Source organism: Mytilus californianus, unplaced genomic scaffold (assembly GCF_021869535.1).
Source record: "Mytilus californianus isolate M0D057914Y unplaced genomic scaffold, xbMytCali1.0.p SCAF_12, whole genome shotgun sequence".
In the NCBI taxonomy this organism is placed as follows: Eukaryota; Metazoa; Mollusca; class Bivalvia; order Mytilida; family Mytilidae; genus Mytilus; species Mytilus californianus.
In genome coordinates, this window is record NW_026262604.1 from 46,045,999 (window position 1) to 46,062,833 (window position 16,835).

Sequence of the window (16,835 nt, forward strand, 5' to 3'; positions counted from 1 at the left end):
ATGGAATTCTAATTTTATGAATAACCGAAACAAGATATGAAAGTGTTATCTCTGGTTGCGCACGCAGCCTGGCTAGCCAATCCCTACGATAATGCATGTTCCACATGCGTTTCCTCATTCTCTTACTGAAGAGCGTCGAGTAAAGAAAAAACAGAATTTGATTGAAAAATCAAACCATAAGCTTAACAAAATCAATAGGAATAAACTTCAGGAAACGACTGAAAATACAACCCCATTAAAGAACACATGTCTTTTTGGTCTAATTTATATTATACCACATTTTCAATTATGTACTTTTGTTGATTTTATAAACCTGTTAACATTGTGTATTTCTTTTGTTTATTTTATAAACCTGTTAACATTGTGTATTTCTTTTGTTTTTTTTGTGTTATCTATTTTAGAACATTAAAACAAAAATACTCTAAACAAATTAAAACATTTAATATCATTTATTATAATCCTGGTCCAATCTTGGTCATCATTTTTACTCTTGTCTAAGAAATACTTCTTGGACTGTTCAGAATTCATCCCTGTTCTCTGGTTCTACTTCCCAGACCTGCAAAATACAAATATATATTTGTGAAAAGTGAATACTGAGTATATCCAGTAAATAAAATAGAATAAACCATAAAATTGAATGTGAATAAAGGCGAAGGAAGGAGGGAACACTTTCATATCTTGTTTCGGTTATTCATAAAATTAGAATTCCATTTCGCACACTTCGTGTGCTTATAAAATTCCAAATTTCATATCATAACCTCAACAAGATAATCCAATGTTAGTTTAAAGCTTACCTAGTAAGTACTGCTTGTTGAAAATTATTGGATACTATCGGTTTACAGTAGATCTATTACATCTTGTGTTGATAATTCAACGCGTTTTGCCTTTGAAGTAGAGGATGAACGTGTTGAATGACCAGTAAAAAGGGACGAGAAACCATATTTGTTTATTGTCTCTTTTAACCACCTTGCAACTGATAAAGGAACTATATGATGATGAGGTTTCACAACACTTAAAAGGAGCAATGATCTATCAATATTATCTCCTTGTTTTCTCCATTATTGTGTGCTAGACAAATAGTCATTAATGCAAGTAACAACACATAAACTCCTTTCAGTAGGGAAAAAGTTGAAAGCTATTGATTTAGTTTAAGAACTAGGACGACAAGTTTTGGTTAGTTTTGGTAACTCAAACAATGTTTGTAAACCTTGTTGTTTAATATATTTACAATTTAACATGCCTATTTCAGATGCTCTACCTGCTGAAGATAGAGCCAACAACGTCATATTTTTGACGTTGGTGTCCTCTCATTAAAAATGGCTCTCATATGTCTAATTATAAGATGATGTTTACCTACTTGTAAACTATCAATTAATAGATGGTTCTTTGAAATTGCAGACCTATAAGTATTTATTGTTCTATATTGTAAACCATTTTTGAACAATGTTGTGAGAAATTCAATTACAGTGGCCAAAGTGGCCTGAAAAAGATTAACTGATTGTTCACTACACCAGCTGACCCATTTTCCCCAGGAGCTCTTGTAAGAAAGATGGATTCCTGGTCTCAATGTTTTTTCATGCAACTTTGCAGCTGCTTTTGGTAGTCCCTCTGTAGGACTTCGTCCCCTGAAATTGTCCATGCCGCAAGATTGACATACCTTGTTTGAGTCAGTGGGTGTGGTTCCCCCTGGGGTGACATCAAAAGATTTGGAAATTTTGGTATTTTTATTGGATCTTGTATTAACATTTCCAATAACATTGGACACCATGGTTGTGCTTGCCATGCAGGGGCTATTACTAATAATGTTGCCTTGTTCTTCCTGGCTTTGGAAAGACAGTGAGGAGTATGTCGTCTAGATATATGATCATACGAACACCCATCCTTTGCAATATACCTACTACTGGTTTCATTATTTTGGTCAATCTTGGACCCTCTGCTAGCCCGAAGGGTAGAGCTGTGTACTCGAACAGGGTTCCTTCCCATTTGAACCTCAGAAATGTATTTTGACTGATTGACAGAAATGAATATGCCTCCTTTTGGTCTATTTTTAGCATGTAATCGCCCAGTTTTAGCAGGTCTTTGATCATGAACAAGCTTTCCATTTGAAACGTTGGTACATTACATTTTGGTTTAATTGTTTTAAGTTTAATACTTGTATTTGATCTCCATCTTTTTTGGGTACTAAGAACCAATTGCTTAGGAATTGATCCCTGCATGGTTTTACTGGTACAATGACTCTTTTTGTCAACATTTCTCTGACCTCTGTTGACATCTTGTGTTTTTCTTTTTGATTGAGTACTGTCATTCATGGATCTTTCAGTTGTATCGGACGTGACTGAAAACATTTTGGATATCTTTTTATATCTTTTAGTCTGAGCTGATTATTTCCCAGTTCTTTACAAAATGTTTTAACCGTCCTGCTATAGGAAAGTGTTTTGATAATGTCACTAGGTTTAGTGAATGACTCGGATGCCTTGACTTTTTCTTGATAAGATTCCTTTTGTTCCCATTGTTGTCTTTGTTGCACCTGACGAGGTGTGTCTTAGTTGACCACCTTCTTCTTGTGACTTTTTTCTTTCCTCCACCGAGAGCTAATGCCATTTCGGAAACTTCTTTCTTTATTTTGCTCCATTCCTTCAGCTCTTCCTTGAACCCACTTCCAAACAGATGCTTGTCATTTTACGCTAAACATTCCTGTTTGTCTTTTAGTAGTGACATAGCCTTCTTTGAATCTTGATTGTTTATTCTTTGAAGGATTGACAAATGTCGCTGATAATTAATTGCAACATTAGATTGTCCTATTAAACAAATTGTTTTCTCTAACAGATCAAGAATATGACGGAAGTCAACATTGTCAACAATCGCCTGCGCAATAGAATCGTAACACCCCTTATCGATTTTTAATCGAATATCTTTAAATAACATCCATAAATTGCCAAGAGGCCCCATGGTATCTATAACCTTTGTCTGAATACTGACGAAAGCTTTATCCAAAGGATCAATAGATCTGATGGCAAAGCCGTCGATGATGGGACGGACATCGTGTTCAAAATGAATCCCTGAACTTTGTGGGATGGAATAAATCTATTAAAATTGTCATCAAGTTATAATTCCATATCTTTAGAAAACTGAGGTCTTGTTTTTTCCTTCTTGTGAGGATAAAAACGATGATAACTCTTGTTGCCGTTTTGTCGCTGTATGTTAAATTAGATACAATTTCACTAATAACGGACCTTACCTCTTTGTCCGACTCAGAGTCAGAAGAAAGGTCATCCTTCTTTAAGGATTTTTTTTTGCTGCCATACTTTGCGGCTTTAGACTTTTTCCGTTTTTGGAAATAGTCATTGCTTCTCCGACTCAGAAGAATCAATCAGAAGGAAAATCCCGATTGACATACTTTGGCCTTTTCCTTTTCTTCTTGTGTTTTTCAGTCAAACTATTGTCACTTTGGACATTTGACTGAGATCCACGTGCTTCTTCAATGTCAACCGCGTGGTTAACATAGAGTTCATCGTCTCAATCGCCAGACGCACTATTGTCCTGTAATGAAACCTCGTCATCTTTTGAATTACTCATGACGACATTTCAATGTAAAATCCAAAAAAATTGAATAAATCCCCAAAATCCACTTAAGTAAAATAGAAAAAAGTTTGCAGTGAATCTCTTGCAGTTCTTCACTCGACGCTAGCCAGTAAGAGAATGAGGAAACGCATGTGGAACAGGCATTATCTTATGGATTGGCTAGTCAGGCTGCGTGCCAATATAACATTGAAATATCTTGTTGAGGTTATGATGTGAAATTTGATCTTAACAACATTTGAAGAGTCAGACGTTTGGTCAATTTTAAGACATGTAGACAGCGGTAAATTCAGTACTCCTCAGACAAGCGGTTTGCCATCCATTCAGTACTTTTCAAATGAGTCCAGTTACTGAACAACTAATGAACCATCCTAACATAGACAGCACAGATCTTAAATTGAATGCAATGAAATTGTCTTAGCAGTAGTGAATTTACTGCAGTGGATCAATCTGTAAAATTGACTACTATTTGAGAACAATTTAGATCAAAGTTACCGTTTCATATTAAATTTGGTTTACTAGTGGCTTAATAATACCATTTACAAAAACGTTTCCACACCTTCACATGAATAATGAAAAATATAAGACGTAAACAGATTTAACAATATCAATATAACAATAAGCTATGTCAAGATTAGTTTATTTAGCAAACTGAAAAGATACTTTAATAACTTATCTTTCTTAACAACAATAGCAGACAGAAACAAATTGTGTAGTAACTTACTTTTGGTATACCTTATCAAATAGTTGGATAGCTGATGCCGACAAACTTGAGTGTAGTGTTATATTTTACCCAGTTTGTAAGTTGCTGTTGCCATGGTTACGTGAGAATCTTATCAGTGACCAATATTTGCATGTTTCCATATCTTAAAAATAAGGAAACCAACCCAATCAAGTTTAAGTTTGAGTTCACAAACATGTTTAAACCAGCCAAATTTGCCCGTCCAAAACCGTGAGCCTGAAATTAACTTTTTGTCATCAGTTACTGTCTGCAAAATATTTTCAAATACTTTTTTTGTATAAATCGGCCATTGTGTGTTTAACTGATTCACGTTTTGTCATCCCGTGCCCTGTTATAACTTATTATACAGTCGAATTTTAGTTTGAGTTCCCAAACATGTTTAACCCCGCCAAATGTGCCCATCTCACACCATGAGCATAAAATCCTCTTGTCATTAGTTACTGTCTGCCATAGTATATCATTTTCTGTTTTCGTATAAATCGATCGTTATTTCTTTTTTCAAACTGTTTCACATTTGTGTCATCTCATGGCCTTTTCTAGCTTACTTTACGGTCGAGTTTTGTTCATTTCAGGAGACCGTACGGTTACCTGTAGTTGTTTGTACCCTGCTCATTTGTTGTGTAATTGAAATTTGTCTATTTCGCAATTATTACACATCACTAATTTTCATATTAATTATTCTATACGCCTACATAAGTGTCCGTCCACACATGTTTAATTGTTGTGCATGTTCACTTTATTCATAATAGATGATAATTCAGCTTATTTTAATTGTTGCCTGTTTTTCATCAAGAAATAAACCACATCGGTCAACATTGTCAAGGGCCGGTGAAGTTGTAAATAAAAATTGTGATTTCGTACTGGATTTGCGTTATAGGAAATCAGGTCAAGCTCAAATGAACTTTAAAACTATTTTAAATATAAAATACAGATCGTATTCGTGAATCTGGTTTGACCTTTCTTGAAAAGTATAATAAGGATGGAAACAAGGATGCTTTTCGATTTATCCAGTCGTTGATCAATCAGTTAATATAGATTTGTATTGTTAACATTGGAAATTCAATCCGTTGAGTAATGATATGCTGCAATCTCCAAAAACAGTAAGATGGTAAGACATCGCATCGGCGGGTTTAAAATAATGCGAACATTCTTTGCTTTTTGTCCTTGTATTTGCGTTTTTTTTTTTTTTTTGATTTGTTGATTTTTTACTTTAGAGTACCGGCGTAATAAAATAAATTCCTTATCTGTACAAACTTGTATAGTATGCTCTATTATACATGTAATATGTGTTTGTGTTATTCCAATGATCGAGCTTAAAAGACTTAGTGATGTGATCTAACTTGCTAAAACCTTACACTAGCTAATTATCTTGCTCAACGTATTTAATTTTGTAAGTGGTTGTGTGAAGTTAAAACTCAATGGCTTCTAATTCCCTTCAGAACTTTGATGTAGAAGACAGATGTTGATTCGTGTTATGTCATTCATAATTCTTTTAAATTTGGGGCAAGTTAGTATTTTACGAAACATGAAACTGTTAATATATTAGCACATTATTAAGTGAAGAGGAGAAATCAACCCAGCATAACAGACATTTAGAGGTAAAAATTGGTCTTCAATAACAGGCTAGTTTCTGTACCAAACATGTATTTCAAGCTCGTAGGTGATAATCATGTGTATAGACACTTGGCCTATGTATAAGACCACATATTGACCTCTAGGTATCTTGTTGCGCTTTTTATGTCAATGTGTGTTAATTTCACTTAACAGATCTATACAATACAACAAAACAGCATAGAGTAAAAACAATAAAAATTCATAGGCAAAGAAATGTGAAAAGCAAAACTGTTCAAAGGAGATTTTTACAAATCGTCATCTGACAGGGATGACTGTATGCTACTCATTAACGGATAATTAAGTAGTTGTTCTGTGATGTTTGCATTATTTGAATAGAAAGTAATAAATATACATCAAAGAGAACCTGATTTAACTTTCATTATGTATTTGATCATTTTCATAGTTGATTTTCGCTATTGCATGACCAGTATTCCTTTAAATGGGACGTAATAGTCTGCCAATTTTATTTCTTAAAGTCATATATTTATAAAATTAATTCTTGAATTAGTCCTGGTTGTTTTGTGATGACCCATTATGAATTCAAAAAATGTATAGTAAATCACAAGATACTGTATTGCATTCAATTCTTTTAGTGTTTTCAAAATATGGTGCTTAGTCTGCTCGCCAAACTAATCCCACGCACCTGAAAGTTGTGTTTACACTACTGTGTCAAATTACCTATATACATGTAATACAAGCGTAGAAAAATGGACTGATTCCTCAGTAACCGAATGCTGTCCTTTAATAGGTAATTGAATAATCTTGTTTTTACTACAATTAATCGAGTAAAATTGATGAGGTTTTTATTAAGTGCATGCAACTGTCAACAAGAGAAGTACAATATAATGAGAATCTAAGGTACGAAGTCATACGTGTCACTGATTGTTAACATATTGCTTTGCGAAGGATGTTAATTAATTCGTGGCTTACAAGTGTTATATATTCTTACAAACAAACAAGTGTCAAGGATGACAAGTCCAGTATATATAGAGATGCATCTTAAAACAATTTACACATATCATATTTGCTTCATTTCATTTAATGGCTTCTCAAGTTAATGGATCGAATGTGGTCTTCGAAGAAGGGATTGCAAATTTTTCCAACTCCTTGTATAGCAAACTAGACAGAACTGGAAATGAATTCATTTCGCCATACAGTATCTCGTCAGCATTGTTACTCCTTATGCTTGGAACCGGGAAAACGACTAGGAACCAAATGAAATCGGTTATTTTCGAATATGAAGAACCAGACGATATCGACCAGGGATACAAACTTCTTAATGATGACCTCTTAATGAGATCAACAACGGGAGTTACAGTATCTATTGCAAACAAGTTATACGGTAGTAAGCGTCTAAATCTTTTGAACACTTTTACTACAAAGGCGTCTGCATACTATGGTAGTGATGTTGAACTCTTGGATTTTGTAACAGAGGCGGAAAAGTTACGATTGACAATAAATGATTGGGTTTCCACAAATACAAACAATTGAATTAAAAATATGTTTCCAAAAAATGTTCTTGATGAAAATACTTTATTAGTAGTAGCAAATGCTATTTACTTTAAAGGTACGGGAAAAAAGAGTTCAACAGGAATGACACTACACAAAGGAACTTTTTCGTTAGAGCGAATGAGCAAAAGCTGGTTAATATGATGTACGGTGAGTTTGATGCAAAGTCTGGTGAGGACCTTTCCCTTGACTGTAAGGTTTTACAACTGCCATATCAAGGAAACAAGATCTCTATGATATTTTTGTTGCCAAATTCTGGTGATAGACTCTCAGAACTAGAAAGTAAACTTACCACAAATAATTTAAAAACACTTGTAAGTGGTCTAAAGACGCAGAAAACAATAATTCGAATTCCTAAATTTACAATAAAAATTTTTATAGCGTTAGGTTTAACGGAAATCTTTGACGAACAAATTGCGGACTTTAGTGAAATATTCCAATCTAATGTAACACGCGTGCGCGTGACTGATGCACGTCATAAAGCTTATATTGAAGTGAACGAAGAGGGAAGCGAAGCAGCAGCTGCTACTGCGATAACTGTTGGATTTAGAACAACATCAGTAAAGGATCCTAAGCCCCAGCCATTTCAATTTGTGGCACATCATCCTTTCCTGTTTGTGATTCAGGATAATGAAACAGGAATGCCGCTGTTTATTGGTAGATATGCCAGACCATAGTTTAACAGTTACATAATTATGAATGAAAAGAATGAAATGCATTCATTTTGTTAATGAAAAAATGTAAAATAATTATAATAAAACAATCCTATTGTAATCATTGATTGACTTAACGCAAAATGTTTTAGGAAATTTTATACCTTTCTGTCTTAATACTCACATTGTGTACATAAGGGTTTTTATACCCGTCCGTCTTGATAACCACTTAAGTTTCTTGAACAGCTATCAATTTTTAAATGCAAATTATGAGGGATTCTTTGTATAACATTATATTTGTAAATAAACACCCCTTTTAAGTTAGTTTGTATAGTATGTGTCACCTTTCAAAGCTTTTACAAAAAAATGTTGTGCATTTATACTTGCTTTTTCATGAATTTGGTTTGTTTCTTGTGATGTTTGTATGTTTTCCGTATCATTGCCTTAAAATGCCGTGGTTCTGTTATTTTCAACGTGTTATATATTTCTCGATTCACGCTCACCAATCTGTAAGATGTCAGCTCTACGACATCCTTTATGAATACCCTACAATGAATAACGATGGTCACGTGTCTTCATCGTGGGACAATCTAAGATTATTTTTCAAACATAATATTTCAAGGGAGACAAGCAATATCTGACGAAAAAAAAAGAATTACAATAGATAGAAACACGTAGTGACAATATGATTTGTTAACGAATAAACAGCTTGCAACAAGGGCATTTGGGAAACAGGAAAAGGGGCACGTAATTGTACTTAAAGCTTAAAAAGTTCCGAGAGCAGCACGGTTAAATATTTGTTGACGTTTCTGTCCCACAACATTACATATTTTCTATCAAAAGGGGTGTTCTCACTTTACGTCTCAACCATCTGATTCTACCATTGGGTAGTTTAAAATAATGCGGCCTTTTAACCCTCTCCATCTTTATCAGTAGCCCATAAACATACAGGAGCTACAAACACAGCTAGCACATAGGATCTATCGCGACGAAAACAAAACCAGTTTACATGAAATCTTACCATACACTAATAAATGAATTTTAGTCTTAAAAGGACAATTTGATCTTATCAACATTTGAAAAGCCTGACCAATACATTTTTCAGTATTTTTTAGACGTTTGGTCAATTTTAAGACATGTCGACAGCGGTAAATTCAGTACTGCTCAGACAAGTAGTTGGCTGTCAATTCAGTATTTTCCAAATGAGTCTAGTTACAAAACAACTACTGTACCATCTTAACATAGACAGAACAAATAGTAATTGCCTAAAGAAAACAAATTTAACAGTACTGAATTTACTGCAGTGGATCAGTCTAAAAAATTGACTACTAATTTTCAGAACAGTTTAAATAAAAAAGTTTCATATTAAAGTTGGTGGCTATATAATACCATATACAAAAACGTTTGCACACCTTCACAAAAATAATGAAAAATACAAGCTGTAATTGATTGATTAATAGATTGGTGTGGTGTTAATTCTGGCGGTCAGTTTTTGTTGGTGGAGGAAGCTGGAGTGCCCGCAGAAAACAACCGACCTTCGATATGAAAACTGACAATCCTTGTCATTTACGATTGGAGTCGAGTGCACCTGCCCCATGCGGGATTCGAACACCCCATGCGGGATTCGAACTCAAAACCTGCGTGTTAAAAGGTAGTGATACAGTAGTTCGACTCATTAAACCACTCGGCCACCGAGGTCCCTACAAGTTGTAAAAAGATTAAACAATATCAATGTAACAATAAGCTTTATAAAAATTAGTCTATTTGGCCGATACTTACACAAAATCTACAACAGTTACTGAAAACTACAATAGCAGACAGAAAACAAATAGTGTAATAACTAACGATATAGGTAAAAGTATACCTTATCAAAAAGATTGGTAGACAATGCGGACAAACTTGAGTGTAGTGTTATATTTTACCCAGTTTGTAAGTTGCTGTTACGTAAGAATCTTATCAGTGACCAATATTTGAATGCTTTCAAATCTAAAAAAAAATGAGGAAACCAACCTAAGCAAGTTTAAGTACGAGTTCACAAACATGTTTAACCCCGCGAAATGTGCCCGTCCCAAATCATGAGCCTGACATTTACTTTTTGTCATTAGTTATTGTCGGCAAAACATTTTCAATTACTGATTTTGTATAAATCGGCCATTGGTTTTTCTTAACTGTTTCACGTTTTGTCATCCCATGACATGTTATAGCTTACTATTCTGTCGAGTTTTACTTTGAGATCACAAACATGTTTAATCCCGCCAAATGTACGCGTCCCTAACCATGAGCCCGATATTAACTTTTTATTAGTTACAGGCTGTAAAATATTTTCAATTACTGTTTTTGTATAAATCGGCCATTGTGTTTTTGACTGTTTCAAATTTTATCATCTCATGGCCTGTTAGAGCTTACTATACGGTCGAGTTTTAGTTTGAGTTCACCTTCATGTTTAACCCCGTCAAATGTGCCCGTGAGCATACAATCCGCTAGTAGTCATTAATAAATGTCTGCCAAATATTCTCATTAACTGTTTTCGTAAAAATCGGTCATTGTTTTTTTTTCTTCATTTGTATTTTGTCATCGCATGTTCTGTTATAACTTACTTCACGATCACGTTTTGTTTATTTTTGAAGACCATACTAATACCTGTAGTTGTTCGTACACTACTCATTTGTTGTTTAATTGAAATCGGTCTATTTAAAAATCATTACACATCTCCTTATTTTCATACAAATTATTCTATACGCCTACATAAGTGCCCGTCTACACATGTTTGATTGTTGTGCATGCTCACATACTTCGTAATAGATGATAAATTAACTTATTTTAATTGTTATCGGTTTTTCATCAAAACACAAACCACATAGGGTCAACATGGTCAAGGCCAGATGAAGTTGTAATAATAAAATCGTGATTTCATACCGGATTTGCGTTGTAGGAAAACAGGTCAAGCTCAAACTAGCTTTAAAACTATTCTAAATATACTATCGGTTTTCACCTTTCGTAAAAAGTTTCAAAAATGTAAAATTAAGGTGCCTTACGATTTATCTAGTCTTCGATCAGTGAGTTAATATGCATTTGTACCAATAACATTCAATCCGTCGATCGTTGTGGAATATGCTGCAATCTTCAAAAATATTTTAAACGGCTCGATTTTTCATCATAAATAAAGAAATCTCTCGTCCATTCCCTAACGTTTACAAATTTACTATCAGTATAACTCAAAACGACGTGTTCCGGCTATTTTTGACGTTGCTGTACAAAATCTATTAAGAAGTATAACCTTTTATATACAGTCCGCCAAAAGTTAAGCACCACCTAAATATAACTGGCAATATTTTGTTAACTATTGCGAAAAATTATTTATGTTTGGTGTTATGAATTTCCTATAACATACACTAAGAAAATTCATTACGATCAAAAAAAATAAACTCCGATAAACACGCCAAATATTTTTTTATTAAAGGTCATCTGCACTTTTTCGAATACACTGTTTCGATGCCTTTAAATCATCTTCCTACTGTCGCGCGTACAGGTGAAATTTGACCTTTACCAAGTCACTGTGAAATATGGCAAGGGGAAAGTTATATGTGACTGAACCTTGGCAAGCAATTGACATGTCAAATGCCGATAGGAACACTAGTTGCATAGGTAACCATTTCAATGTTAAACACACCGTCATTTTCAGATTTTTACAACGTCATGTTGACACAGGAACTGTAAATGATAGACCAAGGCCCGGAAGACCCCGTTTAACTACCGATCGTGATGACAGACTCCTTATTTGTTGTGCTAAAGCCAACCCATTTACTCCTGCCCCACAACTTAGACACCACTGGCGTCAAGGTGGTCATGTTAGTGTTTGAACATTGGTCCGTCGACTTCATAGAGGCTACATAAGAGCACGTCGTGTTGTCAAGAGACCTGTCCTATCAACCAGGCACCGTATAATCAGGTTTCAAAGGGCTAATGACCATCGACGCTGGAACATGAGAAGCTGGCAAAATGTTCATTGGTCAAATGAGAGTCAGTTTCTGTTACGACCAAAAGACGGCAGAATACGAGTTTGTCGTGGAAATAAAACTGCTAGTGACCAAAACAAAAATTGCCCAACGACTGCGTGCGTTGCTGGTGGTGTTACAGTATGGGGTTTCTTCTCATTCTGTTGTAAGGTGGGTATGCATATTCTGCAGGGTAACATGAACGGACAGACATACAGGAATTTGGTGCTTACAAACATTGTATTCCTCATTTTGATAATCCTCCACTTGCTTCAAGACCCTTGTGTATGTACGACAATGCTAGACCACACAGGGAAAGGATTGTAACCGAGTACAAATAGTACAAAGAGCAAGAAGCCATTGACACTATCTTTTGGCCTTCCATGTCTCCAGACATGAACCCTATCGAACATGTCTGGGATGCCATTGGAAGAAATCTCAATCGCAGAGATCACCCTTTGCAAAATCTTAGCGATTTAAGAAGCGCAATTGTTGCTCAATGGAATAAATTTGCTCAACTAAAGTTCACAGGGCTTGTACAGAGTATGAGACTCCGTGTTTTGGAACTGTACCGGAAGAGAGGGTGTTACACATCCTATTGACCCAAATATTGACATTAAATTTGCCGAACATACCAAAGATTATTTGTAGAGACTTTAAATGATATTGGGTGATTAATTGTTGTAAAAAAATAAAACCACAGTGAAACTTAAATTCCGTTTCTGATTTGTGTAATTTTCACTATTTCTATGAACGCAAATTTCAAATGCATATAATCTGCATACGTGAACAAACTTAAGTCTACGGTTTGTTTATGGTATATGTTAGCAAAATTGCTACATGAATATTTTTCTCTTTTTCGAGGATTAACTGATTTTTTTAAATGAAAAAAATTTCGATGCAATAAAAATAGGTGGTGCTTAACTTTTGGCGGACTGTATATTACACCGTAAGATGGTAAAATATCGACTTTGTGTTTAATAACTGCGAGCGTTCTTTGTTTTTTTTTTTTTGTGCTTGTATTTGCGTTTTATGGTTAATGTGATCTTAACAATTATTTGAAACCTTACCTAGCTAATTACCTTGTTTAACGTGTTGAATTTTGTTAGTGGCTGTCTGAAGTTATATCTCAATGGCTTTTTATTCGCTTTAGAACTTTGATATAGAAAACAGATGTTGATTCATGTTATGTTATTCATAATTTTTTTAAATTTGTAGCGAGTTAGTATTTTGCGAAACATGAAACTTTTATGATATTGACATATCCTTCAGTGATTATTCCTTGGTGAGAAAGCAACCCAACAGCATAAAAGATATTTGGAAGTCAACAAGGGGTCCTCAACAACAGGCTAGTATCTGTACCAATCGTGTTTTTTCAAGCTCGTAGGTGATAAGCATGTGTTTAAGACCACATGTTGACGTCTAGATATATTTTTGCTTTTTTTTTTTGTCGATAATTTTTTACTTAACTTAACAGATACACAAGAAAAAAAATTAAAAAACTCATAGGCAAAAAAATCCAAAAAGCAAAACTGAACAAATGTGATTTTTACAAATCATCATCAGACAGGAGTAACTGTATACTACTTATTAGCGGATACTTAAGTAGTAATTCTGTGATTTTTGCATTCTTTGAATACAAGGTAATAAATGTACATCAAAGAGACCTGATTCTACTTTCATTATTCATTTGATCAATTTCATAGTTGATGTTCGCTTCTGCATGACCTGTATTTACTTAAATGGGACATAACAGTTTGCCAATTTATTTCTTAAAGTTCTACATTTATTTAAACCATTGTGGTGACGTAAGCCTATTCATTTACCGTGGATTCTTTTTCTAGAATCAACGCTTCCTAAATCTGCCTCTGAAATGGACTCACCAAATTATATTCAATTGTTTCCTTTGTGTGTCTAATTTCATTAAGTTTTAATTGGCTAATTTACTGATTTCTGTTCACTAATGGAATTAATTTAAAAACTTACCTTTAGCACATATTTACAACTTCTCGTCCAATCAAATTGCTTATATTTGCCTTCTAATTTTCATAGTACATACTTTTCCTGTGTACTAAGTAACTACGCATGAATGACCACAAGGGTTAGATTTCATTGTATCGTAATCAAGATATTTAAAACAAAAATTGCCACTGGCTATTTTGAATAAAATGCTGTGTTCTAATTTAAATTAAATAGTTTGTAATTAGTTTTCATGTTGATTTTTAAATATCTTGCTATTAAAATCTTTGGATCTAAAAATTGTTTTTTACAATTGCAAATTTTATCATTTAAATAAAGGGTAATACATATGGTTCTTTATACCTTGATTAGAGTACAACGATATCTTAAAATTATGATAATGTATCATCCATGCAATTACTTTGTACACAGAAAAGTGTGTACTATGAAACCTTGTGCAGGAAAATTAAAGCAAATTGGTGATAAACTTTCTTAAGGAAGGTGATCTATTTCGTCATTAATTGGTTGATTTATTGATTATTGGTTGCTAAATGTCCAGTGGCAAATATTTCATGCATGTTCAGGACGATGTCATGAATTTGAAAACTGTGATTATGTCTGAAGATAATGTGCCACCTATATATATATATATAAACATATTCTGATAAATCTTTTAGTTTTTACTTTGAAATAATAAAAAAAAAAAAAAAACACAAAACACAATCCTATAATCTCTGATCTATTGGTAGTTGCTTTTTAATGCCTATCTGCTAGACTATATCTATGGGGACAAACTATCTCTATGTTTCAAATTTATTATAGCTTTAGTTTTACTGTGAAATTAATAAAAAATTTCAAAACATGTAAAGCTTCCACTGCAATTTAATTATTGCCTGCTTTTGGTCAATTTATTTTGTCATCTTACCATGTAAGAAGAACATGTATAGTAAAACACCGCTTTATATCAGTATACATACTTACACCAGCAGCTACCATCTTTTCATTCTGGAGTGAACTTGAGGGCCTTTTGAAATCACATATTTAACAATAATACTAGTGAGTAGATTTACAAAACTTCGTTAATGAGCTCCTTTTTACAAACACCTGTGATACAAGTATTCAGCCAAAATAAACTATCAATAGACCAATTAAAAGATTACTCGAGTTGTAAATATGTGCTAAATTGGATAGTCTATGGAAAGATATATACTATGAAATTAAGAGCTCGGGGCAAGCCCCTCGCTCTAAATTTCATAGTATATACCTTTCCATAGACTAACCTAGACTTAATTTTTGTAATTTGTATATGCCTTCACTGGGAATCGAACCCTTCCTTGAAATCTGTTATGAATGACTGACATCAACACATCGACGAAACCTCTCGGCTACCAATGGTTTACAACTTAGATGTCTATTTTATATATATAAATGAACATCGGACACACAGGGGTTGTACCTTTATGTATACACAATGGGCAGTATAGTATAAGTTGGTAGCCGCGAGGTTAGCATGCTTAAAATCAACGAGTTAAAAATATAGGGATTTGTCGGTTTAGGTTCGAATCCCTGTATTATCTCTGTTGTCCCAATTCTGGTTTTTTTTTCTAATTTTGCATGTTATAGTGGATATTTTTGTAATAATAGCGTGTTTTACCGTTTATTTTTTGGATTATTATTGGCTATTTCACATGTTTGAAACACAAATGATTACATTCTATTTGTCAATTTTTGTTGTATAAATATAGTATGATTTCATCTGTTTTACTACATAATTTTACAAATATTTGTTCGCAAATTTCTATGCTAGAAAATTGTGATGTGCCTAGAGTGCTAGAAATTTCGGTAACATACTTATCATATATACTTTATATATGCTCTTTGGTCGGGTTGTTGTCTCTTTGACACATTCCCCATTTCCATTCTCAATTTTATTAGAAATAAGTTCCAATATGTCTTATTTTGTAAAAACAGATAATATTCAGATGCCTGATAATATAAATATCTTTAAAGGTAGAAGTGTTATATTTGTATTTTGTTAACCAATTAATTGTGATCTGAGAATTATCAATGCATCGTTGGACACGATAACATGGTTATTTAAACTCACTTACAGTACCTTCTAATTAAGAAAAGGCTTTAATTTTGAAAAGAAATTAACACAATAGTTTAAGTTATAGATACAATGGATAAGCGTAGAATCATGAAAAACAAACCATTCGCCCTCCGGGCTCATGGTTTCTTTTTCAAGAATCCACGCTTATCCATTGTATCTATATAACATAACTCATACTTCAATTAGTCCTGGTTATTTTGTGATGATTCATTTTCAGTTTAAACTTTATGGTAAATCAAAAGATAATTTGTTTCGTTCAATTCTTACAGAGTTTCCAAAATATGGTGCTTACTCTGCTCGCCAAACTAATCCCACATACCTGATAGTTGTATTTACACTACTGTGTCAAGTAACCTAGATACATGTAATACAAGAGTAGAAAAATGGACTGATTCCTCGATAGTTGTATTTACACTACTGTGTCAAGTAACCTAGATATATGTAATACAAGAGTAGAAAAATGGACTGATTCCTCGATAAACCAAATACAGGCCGTCCTTTAATAGGTAACTGAATAATCTTAGTTTTACTACAATTAATCGAGAAAATAAAATTAATGACTTTTTTTAAATGCACTCAACTGTCAACAAGATAAGAAAACATAATGAGAATCTTAGCTACTGAGTCATACGTGTTAATAGTGGTAGACATATTGACGAAGAATGTTAATT

The 16,835-nt window shown here is 33.7% G+C and overlaps 1 long non-coding RNA gene and 1 pseudogene across 1 annotated transcript; one reads left to right on the top strand and one right to left on the bottom strand.

The window, feature by feature from the left end:
- Positions 1-425: 425 nt before the first annotated feature.
- On the bottom strand, positions 426-16,523 carry LOC127721914 (uncharacterized). Its single transcript, XR_007991530.1, has 2 exons — positions 16,484-16,523; positions 426-556 (listed from the first exon to the last, which is right to left on the bottom strand). It is a non-coding gene; the product is annotated as an uncharacterized LOC127721914 (long non-coding RNA).
- LOC127721901 (serpin B3-like) lies at positions 7,414-8,263 on the top strand (annotated as a pseudogene).
- Positions 16,524-16,835: the final 312 nt, after the last annotated feature.